Genomic DNA, 15,508 nt, shown 5'->3' on the forward strand with positions numbered 1-15,508 from the left:
CCCCCCGCCCCGTGAGGACCTGGCCCTTTTAGGGACACACTGACCCTCTCCTGGTTGGCGATTGCCCTCTTCAGAAACACACACCTAGGACTTAAGTGTGGTGCTACAGACTCCACAGAAATAAAACAAAGGCTAATGCTCTAAACCACACTAAAAAAAAACTCTACTGAAGTCAAGGAGCAGCTCATGTTCTCTCAGTCTTATTAAATAAGTGGATTTTGAAAATACTGATTTTCATTAAAACCAGACAGCTTGCTAACAATATCCTTATGCCAATAATAAAATACCCTTTTTTTTCTTTGATTCCTCTTTCTCTATAAATTTCCATCTGAAACTGTCCCACTTGTTTGTTGAAAACATTTCATATAAACATCTAACTTTTAACATAAGCAACCAACTAACTATACAAATCATCTTGAAACCAAGGTCTTACCTGGACTTCCGTAACAAGCACCTTAAAATTAGCAGCTTCAACAACACTCAGAACAAACAAAAACTTCCATTCAACTGCTGATCCAGAAAGCTGAATTTTAAAATATGGTGAAGAGAAGGAAAAGAAAAGAACCTGTTTTGGGCACCTATGAGCCAAGCCTCATGCTACGTGTTTTATGTAGGTTTCCAACTTTAGTTTTGGCATGAACCCTATGGAACAGGAATTTCTACCCCATTTTACAGACAAAGAAACAGAGGTCAAGTAAGCTGCCTGGAGCTACACACAAAACCATGGTGCATCTGGCTTCAAAGATCATAAATTTCCACTATACCCTATATATTTGCATTTTTAAAAGGGGAAGAGAGAGAGGGAGGGGGCGAGAAAGAGGGGGAGAGAGGGAGAGAGAGGGAGAGAGAGAGAGAGAGAGAGAGAGAGAGAGAGAGAGAGAGAGAGAAAGAGTGAGTTTAATGTATTGTTCTAGTTGCAAAGTACCTGTTCTATCCAAGGCACCTTATTATTCAAAAGAGGCACATTTTAATGTATAAAACAGTATTCTTGCTTGCTAAGGGATTAAACATAAGAATGTGCTGGGAACTGCCTGTGATAGCTACCATTTATCACACAAAGCAACTTTATGTATACTACGCTATTCTTTATTAAGACTCACAAAATTCCTTTATGTTTAATTTTTCCCAGACATACAACAAGCACTTGGAAGGATATCAAAGGGAAAAAAACCTTAAACAGCAAATTAAGTTAGCAAAGTCAGCTACGATAAGAACTTTTATTTACATGTCTTGTGTTTCCAAGACAATGTACACATGAAATTATCACTCTGAGTCACTTTGTTACAAAAAGGTCGGATCACTATGCTGTACACCTGAAACTAATTATAAACATCATCCATACGTCAGATATAATTAAAAAATAAAGAAATTGTTTTTAAAAAGCAAAATTATCACCCTGAGGGTATACTTAGATTTATAGCTATGCTTCAAATTGCAAAAGCATTTATAAAAAAAAAAACATTGTGTTAAAATTTATCAAGTAGAAGAATTCATGCATATTCCTAAATCAATGGGCTTAGAAATAAATCTTTATGGAATAGTGTTTTAACACTGCAATTCAGATACCCTGTCATTCTGAATCAAATTTAACCACCAAAAAAAGTTTAACACCCAAGCCATTTTACCCAAGAGGCACATGGTTTCTTGTCTTAAAATATACTGAAAACTTATACCCATTTAACCAGGCCAACTATTCAGAATACCATCATGTTCCAACCACAACTGGAATACTGGAATAAATTAAACTAGAACCTCTTTGATATATTAATAAAATTAATTTCCAACATACTCTAAGCCTTTACTTTTTTGTTGTTGTTGTTGTTAATCCTCACCCAAGGATATTTTTCCATTGATTTTTAGGGAGAGTGGAAGAGAGAGGGAAAGAGAGAAACATTGATGTGAGAGAAACACATCAATTGGTTGCCTCCTGCACAAGCCCAACCAGGGTCCGGGCCAGGGAGGAGCCTGCAAACGAGGTATGTGCCCTGGACTGGAATCAAACCCGGGACCCTTTCGTCCACAGGCTACTGCTCTATCCACTGAGCCAAATTGGCTAACACAGCCTTTACTTCTTTATAGTTAAAAAAAAGACTACTTATGTATTGCTAAATTAATGTCTATTCACAAGTCATAGGAGTAAAAAGCATAGTCTAGGAACTATTCTTGTCAAAAAATTTAACCTGAATCTAAATATGCCTTTAGATCTAACCTCTGCTTTATAAAAAATACAGGAGACAAAGGGACAAGGCAAACACCACCACAGGAAACAATTGCAGAAGATGAGACAACCCACCAGTCTCTTCTAAAAGTCAGGAGGGAGAGGGAGGGGAGTGAGGTAGTATTCATCTACATTTAAAAAGACTGAATGGCCCTGACCAGTTTGGCTTAGTGGATGGAGCATCTGGACTGAAGGGTCCCAGGTTTGATTCTGGTCAAGGGCATGTACCTTGGTTGCGGGCACATCCCCAGTTGGGGGCGTGCAGGAGGCAGCTGATTGATGTTTCTCTCTCATCATCGATGTTTCTAACTCTCTATCCCTCTCCCTTCCTCTCTGTAAAAAATCAATAAAATATATTTTAAAAATAAAAAGACTGAAGAAACAAAAATAATAACACACACAATGCAATATGTGAACTTTGGCTGAATCCTGGTTTCAAAAAACCAAATGGTGACATATGGGGGACAATTAAATGACATTAAGAAATTACTGTGAATTTTATTAAAAGTGATAATAGGTGGTGGTATTTTTTACAAATACATATGAAAGTTTGTCAGGTGAAATTATATAATGTCTGAAATTACCTTTATAATATTTCCGCAAAATAAACAACCCAACACTGTTCTCTGGCCAAAAGATGCTTTGCACAAAAGTTTCTACAGCTCATCGCATTTGGGAAGCACTAAATACAGGCAGTCCTCGGGTTGCATCGGACTCAACATAACGTCATGGTTACGTTGCCATCTCCCATTTATTAAAAAAAACAGTTCCGTCATTTCAATGTATGTACATATGTGCTTTCTGTTTTTTATTATTTATTTACCACAAGTACAGGTCAGGAATTGTTATCTTTCTTTTATATTTTTTTTACTGTTTCACTTCACTGCTGTGTATGTGCTCCCTGTGAGTGACGTAGGCGCTTATGTGAGTGGGTTCCGACTACGGCAAAGCGCTACGTGGCTACTGGCGCCGTAGGAACAGAGCTCCAACGTAACCGAGGACCTACTGTACTCTGTTCCCTTTCAAGGAGCTTCAGAGTGAACATTATTTGTAAAGGTGCTCAAAATCCCTGCAGTTAAAAACAGAAATACCTGTTTTACTTCGGTTAGCCCAGATATTCCCAGTTATTTGAACACAGAAACTTTTTTCCCTACATAACATCTATTCATTTCTTGAGAATTTCTTGAGAATCAGTTTCCTATGGAATCCAATTTGGGAATTCCCAAAGGTAAGCTCTCTAAATCACACACATGTTTCAAGAACTCTGAATAATAAAAAATTCACTATTTCATCTATTTGCAACTTAGGTGCCACTCACTTTTTCTGTCTTTTGCATCTATAAAAATAAGTAGATGTCTACTCTGTAAGTTAACACGTTTTCATTTTAATTCACTCTCTATAACAAGCATGTCAAACTCGCAGCCCGTAGGCCACATGAGGCCCACAACAAATATTTTTGTAGCCCAGCCAATATAACGGTATGTACAAAACATTTCAATAAAAATTTCAGAACTTAATTTTTACAATATCCTGTCATACATAATCATTAATAACAAACTACAACGTTCGTCATTTCCCTCACTCGAGTGCCTTACGCGCAGGAGCACCATTGCTCCCCACTAATACCAGCAGCGAATATTTTAGCAGCTGATCGCCACATCATTAGTCTTGAACTGACTTGTTTGGTGTGTGCAACAGGAAATATTTTGCTTTTGGAGAATAAGAAAAATAGGTTTATTTGGGTTATGCTTATTAATTTACGCAGTTATTCTGTGTCTGGTAAGTTAATGTTCAAGAAAAAATATTAATTTTTATTAAAATGTTCTATTATTTCATGTTAACAATTACTCATTTATTTAAGCCCTTTGTATTCAGTATATCTCTATTGAAATAAACCTACATTTCTATGAAAATTGAAGCTTTTGTGTTTTTTGCAGCCCACATAAACTTAAACCTTGTTTATTTGGCCCGTGCTAGCCTTTGAGTTTGACATGCTTGCTCTATAATATGAAATTACCACTGTAAAATTTCCCTCAAATGCAGTTAAATTTTACTTGGAAATCTCTAATGGAATAGATTTCAAGTTTACCCAAGCTGTCAAACCACATATAGTTTTCACTTTCAAAACTACCTTAAGATTTTTCAAAGGTTTCCCCAACTCTCTCCAATGACTCCTGGAAATAAGTTACTGGCTTCACAGTAACAAAACATACCACAAAACCTAAAATCAAAACTCTTCAGACGGTCTTTCAGGTGGTACTTAAGGGTTTCCAGTAATTTACCTCAAAGTCCGCCAGATTTCCCTCTTTATGCACGAGAAGTGGTCTCATTGTTATAAACACATCCTTTGGGTAGTTGAACTAGATCCCAAGACAGATTCACCTTACCACAAATTCTACTTACTTCCTGGCTAAAAGTTTTGTTTTGTTTTTTATAGTTTTATTTTTATTTACTTTTTTTTTTATCCTCACCCAAGGATATTTTTCCCATTAATTTTTAGAGAGACTGGAAGGGAAGGAGGAAGGGAGGGAGTGAGGGAGAGAGAGAAACATGAATGTGAGAGAGACACATCGATTGGTTGCCTCCAGTACCTGCCACAGGGCTGGGATCAAACCTGCAACTCAGGTACATGCCTTGACCAGGAATCAATCCCACAACCCTTAGGTCCACAGGCCAATGCTCTAGCCACTGAGTATTCAAAACTGCCAGAGCTTCATGGTTAAAAGTTCTATGGCAAGATTTCAATTAATATCTGGTTGGGGATTTTTTTGTGGGTTTTTTGTCTTTGGGTTTTCTTTGCATTTTTTTTTTCTTTTGAGAAAAACTGCATCCTATTCCATTTAAGAGCCTCAGAACTTTAAAACTTTGGAAACACTCTTAAAAGAAAACAAAATAACTAAGAAATCTGAGCTAAAAGTCACTGCTACAAGGAAACTATCAAATTTGATGTCTCCTTTGCATCTGGGAAGCAATTTACAACGTTCAAAACCCTTTCATATACATTCTGTCATTTGACCCTCAAAACCCTGGAGAGATGTCTGTTTTCCATCATGATAACATATATTTAACATGGCTCAACTTGAAAGCCGACAACTTGTCAACCCTCAATTATCCTTACTATGGAGAGAGTATCGGCATAAATATTCGATTCAGCTGAGCGGTGTAGAGTCCAAGGGCTCCAGCTGATCCCACCACAGGGCCCATCTCCCAGGATTTCGCTTGGTGGTCCTTGCAGACGGCCGTCCACAGGCATTTAGGTCTTCATACATCTCATCCGCCAGAACTTTCCGGTCACTTCACAAGGAGAGAAATCTGCTTTGAACTCCCTGCATCTGCCTAGATTGCCCAGTGAGGTTCTTGCACCATCATCCCAGGGCATTTCCCACTTTCACCCATGTCAGTGATCCAAGGTGAAAGAAGGACAAGGTGTCACTACAGGCAACAGGTATGAAGGCAGACAAAACATGACCCAGGTTTGCTTCCTGAATCCTCCTGTCTTGGCCACGTGCACTCCCTGCCCTCATATCTACATGAAGCACTCCACCTCCTAAGGTTGTTGAGGGCTGGAGGCCAGAGCACCTCCCCACAGTAACTGGCATGAGCTGTGTGTAATTAACAACTGTGGGTTTCCTGTCTGCCTCCATTTCTCTGAGAAGGGAAAACAAGCAATTAAAAAAATATGACTCAGGCAAGGCAGGCCCCTACCATCAAGAAGCCTACAACCCATAGGCAAAGCAAACAGGGGAACAACTTAATAATAAAAGGCAAAACAGGAAAAATACCATAAAGAATGTACCAGCAATGCATTAGGGGGTTTAAATAGCAAGAACCATTTAAATGCACAAGGGGGAAATCACAGAAAAATGTTAACGAGAAAGCAAAGTTTATTTGAGCAAGGCCTTGAAGGACAATGAAAATTTCATTGGTGGGGGAGAGAACAGCCTCCTCAACGGCAAAATTGACCCAGTACGAGACCCAGTATGAGACAGGCATAGAATGGGCAGGAGCTCAGTGCATCTGCAGAGACATAGAGAGGACAAAGGGGTCTGGAGAAGAAGGCTATGACCCAGATCACAGAGAGCGTTGGAAGCTACGACTGTAAGGGGAACAGCCACAGTTCTTGCTTGTCCTTATATCAGCTCTGCTACTTGCGGCTGCAAGCAACAAAAAATGAGTGGTTATCAGACATGTCAACTGTGGTCTCAAATTTTTTGATCATTCAGCCCTAACAGTAAAAAAATTAAACATGTACCCCCAATATGTTTTAAGGTGTATATTCTGTAATTTATACATAATTAAAACACTATAGTTATGAATTACATGTATATACTAATGCAGTATGCACATAAAACATAAACACTTTTTAAAGGACGAGAATGACTCAAATGGTAGTCTTATGTGTTTTTTTTATTTATTAATACAAATCCATACATAATTTTGGGCCAACTGCATAGTAAATTTAACTTAAGCCATTTCCTAATCTCCTAATTAGACATTTTCTTGTTCCTGTATACTTACATCAATATCATTACACTTTCTTTGCAAGACTCTTAAGCCACTTGCCCGTTTGGTGTAATACTAGGTAATATAATCCATAAATCCATTATACAGATAGAATTACATGGATAGCATTCACCAGAGGCCAAGAATAAGAATGAGGGTACCATCATCAGTTTCACCAGGTTGTACAATGCCCACTCTTCCCTCGGGTGACCTCAGATCACCTAAGTGACAGGAGACTTTCATATATACCAACTGGTGTTAACCACATATTAAATATTTGAAAAACTTAATTATTTTTTCTAGATAAGACTTTAACCTTTTCTCCTCTACTGAATTACCTAGCACACTCCTCTTTGGAGGTTGCTATCTCAAAAAATACATTTTTTCTCACAAAAGAAGTTCTAAGTCACAGTGGTTCTAGAGTTGGTTAATTCGGCAGCTAAAAAAGTCACTGGTCTTAGGCACCTTCCATCTTTGTACTCTGTGAGCGTCAGAATGACAACCTCTTGTTTTGCTGACAACCTTAGGTTCCCAATATGGTAGGACCTAATGGGTGCCACATCCCTATTCATTAACCAGTCACTGGCAACAGGTATGATATTACTCAAGTTGACTTGGATTAATCAAGATACACTGCCTGGGGCAAGAGACACACACAATTTACCCTGAAGTCATGGCCAATGGAAAACTAATCGAAAGCAGGGTTATGTTGTCAAGGAGTGTGGTAAATTATTACAGCAATGGCCCCTGCAATGAATCATGTAACCACCAGTGCATGAGTGAGCCTAAGCACAGGTAGAAGAACCATCCAGCTGAGCCCCGCTCCAATTTCTGATCTCACACAAATAAATGGCTGATGGTTTAAGCCACAAGAAGGAACACTGTGGTATGGGCAACAAACCACCCTGCCATAGCACTCTATGTATGTAGGACAATGGGGGAAGGAAAAAACACTATAACATTTAATTTCCTCAGATGTTTGTTTTTAAATTCAGTTCAGAGTCAGCAAGCACTCAAAAAACATTAATAATTGATGTTACTAATCCCAAGTGATTCAGAATAAAACATGGCAGAGAGAGAGGCATATAATGGGTTACATGAGAATAATGATGAACCCCCAAGTTTTTTTTGCAGTAATTCAATGCACAAGTTCCAATATACACTGAGTGGCCAGATTATTATGACCACCTGATGTTTGTAGGCAAATTAGCTATCATTTCGTGCTGAAGTTGCTAGAGGGCCAGACCATTATAAATAGAGAAGCACGAAATGATAGCTAATTTGCCTACAAAGGTCAAGTGGTCATAATAATCTGGCCACTCAGTGTATGCATCAATTTAAACCCCCACAGAATGTGGAAAAGTCTACTACTCTCAAGACCATAGGGCAGCGGTTCTCAACCTGTGGGTCGCGACCCCTTTGGGGATCGGAACAGCTTTTTCACAGGGGTCGCCTAAGACCATCGGAAAACACATATATAATTCCATATTGTTTTTGTGATTAATCACTATGCTTTAATTATGTTCAATTTGTAACAATGAAATTGGGGGTCACCACAACATGAGGAACTGTATTAAAGGGTCGCGGCATTAGGAAGGTTGAGAACCACTGCCATAGGGTATACATCACAGGAGCACCCTTTGGCATATTGGTATGTTGTTATGACCAGCAATACCACTTTTGGAAACATATCCTGAATTAGGACAGCTAGCTCTTTTTGTTTACCCAGCTCCCTCCCTCTTCCATTAACAATAGCCCCCTCCTTTGTGGGACACTTTGCCTCCCCACAGTCCCATCTTGTGGGTCGAATGGGAACAGCCAACCATAACTCTCCTTTGGCTGGCATCAGGCCAATCAGGTTCTCTTCAGGGTTTTCCCAAATTGAAACTAAGAGAAAACAGTTTCTTGATGCTGTGAGGTTATGAAGCCACCAACAGCCAGGTACCTCTATGTGCTGGGCACTGCGTTAGGCCCTGAGATTTAATGAGTGAATCACATCTGAGCCAAAGGGTTCTGATAGCCTAAGAGATATTTCTTTCTAACATACCTAAATGTCAAGAAAGGACTGGTTAAGCCTGGCCAGTGTGGCTCAGAGCGCCGACCCATGAACCACAGTCCAATTCCAGGTCAGGTCACATGCTTGGGTTGTTGGCTCAATCCCCAGTAGGGGGTGTGCAGGAGGCAGTCGACCAATGATTCTCTCTCATCATTGGTGTTTCTATCCCTCTCACTAAAATCAATAAAAACATTTTTTTAAAGGACTGGTTATATAAATTGTGGTATGTAATAGATTTACTACACTAGCCATTAAAACAGTGCTAAAGAAGAATGCACTGATATGACAGGGGGGAAAGCACATTACACAAGACACAGTTATATACTTGTGTCTAAACTATGCAAATCATTATTTGAACCCTTGTATATTGAATTTTTTTCACATTTCTTCAGAAGCACACAAAATATAGGATCCTGTTTTTGCAAGATTATATATGCATGGAAAGGTCATAGCCAAATGTTTCTTAGAGACTGCCCCACCACACCCCGACTCTCAGAGATAATAATGGACTGTTCATGATGGACAAGTAACCCTAGGTATGCTGGGGCGGGACAGGGGCGGCGGTGAGTCACTGTGGCTCTGGGCTATATGGCTGAATATCTTGGGTTCACATCTACTAGTACATATAACTGTGGCTGGAAGACTTTTACTAAAATTCCCCCATAGTAGTGGCAAAATCTGTGCTAAAATCCAGGGACTTGCCATCTCCCTGCAAGACTTTTCTTGTCTTTGACATTCTTGCCTATGGACTCTTCATCCAGGATATTCTCCTTGATCACACACTCCTGCAGGAGCCCTTAAATACAGTATCTACCCCAGAAGGGCAACCCTCAGCAGTGACCTAGACAAACCAACCAGAATCTCTGTCATTCTCCCTAACATAATGTTTCCTCGATAACCTTTATCAATAGTCCTCCCGTCATTCAAAATCCATTCTCCTGATAATAACAACCAGAAGCCTATCTTTGGCTTTGCTGCTCTCACCCCTTCCAGTACACAGGTTACAATGTCTCCCAACTTCATTAGCAAATCCTGCTTCATAATATGTACTCTCTTTCCTCACACACAAGGAAATAAATGGCAGCCTTTACAGTCAGTCAGTCGGTACTGATGGATACATCCTCTTTTTTGTGGTTGAAACACCAATGCTTAATATCTTGAAGAGATATTCTTCTTAGAGTAAGTTTAAAAAGCTGAAGATGGATGGTCTGCTCAGACATAAAAGAGCCTATAGTTCAGCGCATAATTTTATTTTGGAACCTTTTAAAGAAAATCTGTACCAGCTTTCAGGTGAGTGTCAAGTTGCACTCAGTGCTCTTAAGTAGACAGGACAAACATTTGGAGTCACAGTGAAATGGGTCACCTGCAACCTTCTACTTCTTTACCATTAAATCAATAGCATTGTAAGGGAAGAATTTATTTAGAACAGAAGGACTGCACAACTAGATTTACCCAGACATCAGTAAAAGAGCCCAAGAAGGATGACACCAAAAAAGGGACATTCAGACCTAGCACGTTTGGCTCAGTGGATAGAGGATTGGCCTGCGAGGTAAGGGTCCCGGGTTCAATTCCAGTCAAGGACATATGCCTGAGTTGTGAGCTCGATCCCCAGTGGGGGGCGTGCAGGAGGCAGCCAATCAATGATTCTCTCTCATCATTGATGTTTCTCTCTTCCTTTTCCTCTTTCTCTGAAATCAATAAAAAAAATTTTAAAAATTTTTTTAAAGGGACATTCATCCAGGCTTTGTAAATTAAGCTGAGAGATACCGAGATAAAAGGCAAATGACATATTCATTTCTTATTTTTAAAAAGACGTACAAATTTGAGAAGTGATTTCCTTAAGAATGCTGTCTGGGTTACTAGTCCAGATAATAAATCACACTATACCCTGAAGCCTACTTAATAAAAAAGAAGTTGAGAATAAACAAATGATTAGTTTGAGGCATGTGAATTTCTGAACTCTCTTAAGGGAGAAAGTTTTATTACCATTATTAAGGAACTGTTTTTAATCTCTGACATCAAAGCATAGATGTTAACCCTGGGGTTCTGAAACCAGAATAACCCATAAATAAAATACTGTGAGAAACTGCCACAGATTAACTTTAGTCTGTTTGTCAGTTTTTAGCCAATTCACAGGTGACTCCATGAATAAAGAGAGGTATGGGAGAGGAAAAGGGGAGAATCAGAAGACCAAGGTTCAAGTTTAATTTCACCACCTATAAATAATACTAGAGGCCCCAGCATGACATTCGTGCACTGTGGGGTGTGGGGGGGGTCCCCTCAGCCCGGCCTGCACCCTCTTGCAGTCCAAGACCTCCCTGGGAGACAGGTGGACATCCCCCAGGGGGTCCTTAGCACTGCTGCGGAGGCGGAAGAGGCTCCAACCACTGCCACTGGCGCTTGCCAGCCGTGAGCCTAGCTTCTGGCTGAGTGGCGCTCCTCCTGTGGGAGCGCACTGACCACCATGGGGCAGCTCCTGCATTGAGCGTCTGCCCCCTGGTGGTCAGTGCATGTCATAGCGACCGGTCGTTCTGCCATTGGGTTGATTTGCAAATTAGCCTTTTATTATATAGGAGGATTGAACAAACTGATCTAACTTGCCCATCTCAGTTTACTTAACAGGGTTCAGGGATAAAACATGTAAATTAATCCCTTGATAAACCCAAAAGCAATGTTCTAATATTACAGCACTAATTCCAGAATGCCTGCATTTCTCAAACTCTTGGAGAGTCACAGAACTTTATGCTGAAAGGTCATTGAACTTCCAGCCCAGAAAAGTTTAAATCTTACTTATACAGCCTTGGTCAGGGCACATACCCAGGTTTTGGGTTCGATCCCCCAGTCAGAGTCATATGGGAGACAATCCATCAGTGTTTCTCATATTGATGTTCCCTTCTCTCTCTCTCTCTCTCCCCTTCCTCTCTCTCTAAAACCAATAAAGACATATCATCAGGTGAGGATTTTTTAAAAAAAGTCTTGTACAGAAAACACTTTTGTAAACTGGTGGGTGTTGGGGGGAAGGTCTAGTTTTATACCACTAAAATACAAATTTAGACAGCTCAAGACAAAACTACCTGAGGACTAAAGGTACCCCCCCCCCCAATATAGTATACGTGTACACAGACACACACACACGTACACACACACACACACAATCCCCACCTTATGATGGTTCACCTTTTTTTTTTTTTTACTTTAGGACAGTGTGAAAGTGATACACAAAATAAATAACATGAGTTATTCAGCACTTTATTATATAATAGGCTTTATGTTAGATGATTTTACCCAATTGTGGGCCAACGTAAGTGTTCTGAGTGTGTTTAAGGCAGGCCAGGCTAAGCTATGATACTCATGGTTCAGTAGGTTAGGAGTATTAAATACATTTTAGACTTTTGATATTTTCAGCTTATGATAGATTTATCAGTATATAACCTATCATAAGCCTGGAAGCATCTATTTATCTGTATAAATCCTCTGCTTTTTGCTTTTGTAAACTTTACTCCTATAACTTAAAAGTTAAACTAAACTTTTCATCAGAAAGATAAAAATAAAGCCAGTTCTCAGGCTATGAGATTCACAGCCTATTTTCAATCCAACCCAGACAAAACCTTTACAATTGGGTTAGAAACATCAAATGGAAATATCAACATAACATTAACCTCCAGCTACACTGGCAGGCATCATTATAATATGGATTACAGTGCTATCAGCCCAGGGATACTGGTTTTAATGTTCCCTGGGAGATCAAGAATTAATCAGCAACTTAGAAGGGGATGTTGCCTAAAAGTGGAAAATTTAATGGAGACAATTCCATTGTTTTTAAAATTGTGCCCTCAATAACCCAGTATCAAAAACCCAGTATGGCAACAAAGAAATTTTGTGTGGTTAAGAGGCAAAATGTTCTTTTTTTTCTACAAGCTGTTATGGGAAGCAGAAAAAGGCTGACTATGAATCAGTTAATGTTTTAGTTCCACGGTGGACATAAATTATGATAATTTGGACATTCTGGCGGTTAAACCAAAACAGCAGGAAAACCATCGTTTCCAAGTCCCTGCAAAAGTTAAGTTTGTGGCAACTCAACTGAAAGGCAGGGCCATAGAAAGTGACCTTAAACTTATTTCTGGACCTTCCTGACTCCACTAACATCAATGACACTATTTCCCATCCCTTATTGTCAAATCCCAACAGTCCGGAAGCCTGGACGGAGTTCACTTGGCAGGTAACAGGAACAACCCTAGGAGGAAGTCCTGAAGGATGTCAGATACCATATTTCCTTTTCTCCCGCACACTTTTCATCTTCATACCGCCGGGATATATTTACCGTGTGTTCTGACTGACACAAACTTTGCAGAAACTGGCTGGCTCTAGCGGAGGTCCCTGTGAGAGCCTTAAGCTGCTTAGATGAGTAAAACATTCAGACGACTACTATAATGAGCATGTCTCGGTGGCTCATAAATTCTTTCATTCCCAGCAATCAAGAAGCAGCTGTTAAAATCCAGGAATTTTCCTAGTAGCAGATCTGAAATGCCTCCAAGCTGGCCAGAGAGGCTTCACAACTTCTTTCTTCTGCTACACTCCCCCCTACCCCCTCCCCGTGCCAAATCACGGGAGTGCCAGCCTGGCAGGAATAAAGACGACCCAGGAAGGAAAGAGAGAGAGCAGTCGATCTGGTGAAAGCAGAGATGCAGACTCGCTTCATTTCCTCTACAGAGAAACACCAACTTTCTGTATCCTTCCTGCAAACACATGAGTAACTTCTGCAGCCTGGTGGGCTGGTATTTCCAGAGTCAGCGACCCCAGCAGTCCTGAGCCCCGACCTCGAGGGTTCTGAACCAGGCACTTCCGTTCTGCGACCGAGCTCGAGGCCCATCCCACGGGAAGATTCGGCTTCTCTTTACCTTGTAATCCGCCCAGACAGCTCTTGCGACTCGGGTCAAGTTCAAGATGAAGGTGCCCTCCTAACCTTCCTGCCTCTCACCGAAAAGACTCCCATCGCTGCGGCACGGGGAGCTGGGCTGCCAGGAGTGAGCTGGAGGGGAAGACTGTGCCTGAACCCCGCAACTTCAGGCCCCCTGGCCGCGGCGCCGCATTCCTACCTGGGCACCGCCGCATTTCCCCCCGGAGCCTTGTACAATGAGTCCGGTACATGTTACAGACGCTCAATCCGCAAACACAACACACAATGCTAGGGCTTCCTTCCCAGCCCGCCGTTCCGGAAAGCCGCCGCGCCAAAGCGGGCAGCTCCGCACACCCCCAGCATGGTGTGCCTGCACCCCAAAGTCCTTCAGGAAGAAGGTGCGCCCTGACATAGGTACCCCCAAAGTGACCACTTGCCACTCTCCAAAGAACATGGGTATTCACAATCTTGACATAATTCTCGTCCTTCTCAGCTCCTCAATGTTTAATCCTACCTAGCTACTCCCCCCCCACCCCCCCAACACCGTGGATATGCTATTCGCTGTGTTCTTGGAAGCTGAGCAATAGACTTTCAGCCCAGTCTGGGGCGTTACGACCCTCCCCTCCGGTTTAAGTTCGCCCGGCAACTTCGCGACCCGCGCTCCCCTACACTCTGGGGGCACCCTGGACCCCGCGGTGCCCGGCGCGCCTCCCCGCCGCCGCCTCCGCCCCAGGTACCAGGCGCAGCCCAGGCCTTTGCCCAGCCCGAGGGCTACAGAGGAGGCGAGAAAGGGGTCGAGGAGCAGGGGTGGTCCCGAAAGCCGAGCGTGCCGCCTCGCGTTTCCGGAGCCCCCCGAACCCCAGCTCCGCCGGAGGCACTTGTGTCCGGCGCGGAGGGGATGGCGAAGGGGAGGCGCAGACTCTCCAGAGCCGCCAGCGCCGAGGCCGGGGGTGCACAACATGTCCGTGCCTATCCCCGGAAAGCTCCCGGTGTGCCCAGGGAAGGGGGGGCGGGCAGGCTCCAGAAACTTTCCCACATGCCTTTCCACTCTCCCCATCACCCTCTCTCCCTCCCGGGACCCTCTCCCTCCTCGGCACCGCGGCATGTGGCCCAGCCCGGGGCGCCCGGAGGCCCGCGGCGGCGGCCGGGCGGCGGGAGTTACCTGCCGGGAAAGTTTCCAGCCTTCGGCGCGATTCCCCACCCCCAGGGCCGGGCCTCGGGGCGCGGTCGGCTCGGCGCTCGGCGGCTGCCTCTCCTCCGGCTTCCGAGGCTACCGCTGCTCCCGCAGCTGCCACTGCGAAGGCTGCGCTCCGGCCCGTCCCCCCGCCTCGCACGGCCCACTCCGGGGCCTCATTGGCAGCCCGAGTCCCCGCCCCCGCGCGTGTTCCCGAAGGCACCTTCCTCTCGCGCGCCCGCCCGCCCGCCCGCCCGGCCGCGCCTCCCCGCCCCTCCCCGCCCGGCGCTGCGGCGGCTCCCAGGACCCGCCGGGACGCGGCGCGAGAACTTTCTGCCGGACGCGGGCGCAGCGCTCCCCGCCCACTTCTCCGGGCCGGGTCCCTAGCTTTCCCCAGGGGGCCGGTCCCTAAGGGCTGAGCCTGGGCCCCTCTGGGACTGGGTGAAAATGAGCGATAGTCTTGTTTTGTTTATTTTCCCCCATCTCTCTAAAATCAGTGAAGTGACATGGCCTCCCCTCCTTGCTGCTTTTTGAAAACAACCGAGGAGGACATATGGGAGCAATTAGCCAAGCTGAAGTTTTCTTGAATGCTGTAGGTGACTTGTGTGGCTGTCCTGAATTCATTCTTCTCTCTCTCTCTCTCTCTCTCTCTCTCTCTCT

General features: G+C 43.2%; 1 protein-coding gene across 11 annotated transcripts in view; it reads right to left on the reverse strand.

The window, feature by feature from the left end:
- Nucleotides 1–15,014, reverse strand: part of TANC1 (tetratricopeptide repeat, ankyrin repeat and coiled-coil containing 1) — a 246,155-nt gene extending 231,141 nt beyond the window's left edge. For 10 of the 11 annotated variants that reach the window (XM_036318714.1, XM_036318716.1, XM_036318715.1 and 7 more), the window contains exon 1: nt 14,837–15,003. The gene's annotated coding sequence lies outside the window, so the exon portion shown is untranslated. Of the gene's footprint in view, nt 1–14,836 lie in introns of all 11 variants that reach the window. The other variant, XM_036318717.1, reaches the window with a different exon arrangement.
- Nucleotides 15,015–15,508: the final 494 nt, after the last annotated feature.

Source organism: Myotis myotis, unplaced genomic scaffold (genome assembly GCF_014108235.1).
Source record: "Myotis myotis isolate mMyoMyo1 unplaced genomic scaffold, mMyoMyo1.p scaffold_m19_p_8, whole genome shotgun sequence".
Classification (NCBI taxonomy): Eukaryota; Metazoa; Chordata; class Mammalia; order Chiroptera; family Vespertilionidae; genus Myotis; species Myotis myotis.